Source organism: Fukomys damarensis, unplaced genomic scaffold, assembly GCF_012274545.1.
Source record: "Fukomys damarensis isolate Sample0158 unplaced genomic scaffold, DMR_v1.0_HiC HiC_scaffold_3, whole genome shotgun sequence".
NCBI lineage: Eukaryota > Metazoa > Chordata > Mammalia > Rodentia > Bathyergidae > Fukomys > Fukomys damarensis.
Window position 1 is genome coordinate 42,254,159 of NW_022900915.1, and position 281 is coordinate 42,254,439.

Below are 281 nucleotides of genomic sequence, written 5' to 3' on the forward strand. Positions count from 1 at the left end.
CGCCCAATCGCGGCCTCCCTGCCTTCAGGAAACCCTCTACCAATGGCAGTGTCGCTTTTTCCAAAAAGACCCACGCGATCCTCTGCCCTGTTAAGTTTTTCTCTTTTCTCCCTCGAAAGGGGGAACAAAAGAAGCGCGGTTACCTCGGGAGGCGGCTTTTTGCAGGTTTAGGGGAGATTCAGCGCAGCGCTGGGCAGACGGCTCGGCGTGCCCGGCGCGGGTCACCTAGGAGGCGCGGCGGGACAGCGGGAGGACGAGGCAGGGTGCGCTCCCGGCCGCGG

The 281-nt window shown here is 63.3% G+C and overlaps 1 protein-coding gene across 3 annotated transcripts in view; it reads right to left on the bottom strand.

Annotated features, from left to right (window-relative positions):
• Vcan (versican) overlaps positions 1-275 on the bottom strand; it is a 105,317-nt gene extending 105,042 nt beyond the window's left edge. For all 3 annotated transcript variants that reach the window (XM_033767827.1, XM_033767828.1, XM_033767822.1), the window contains exon 1: positions 144-275. The gene's annotated coding sequence lies outside the window, so the exon portion shown is untranslated. The remainder of the gene's footprint in view (positions 1-143) is intronic.
• Positions 276-281: the final 6 nt, after the last annotated feature.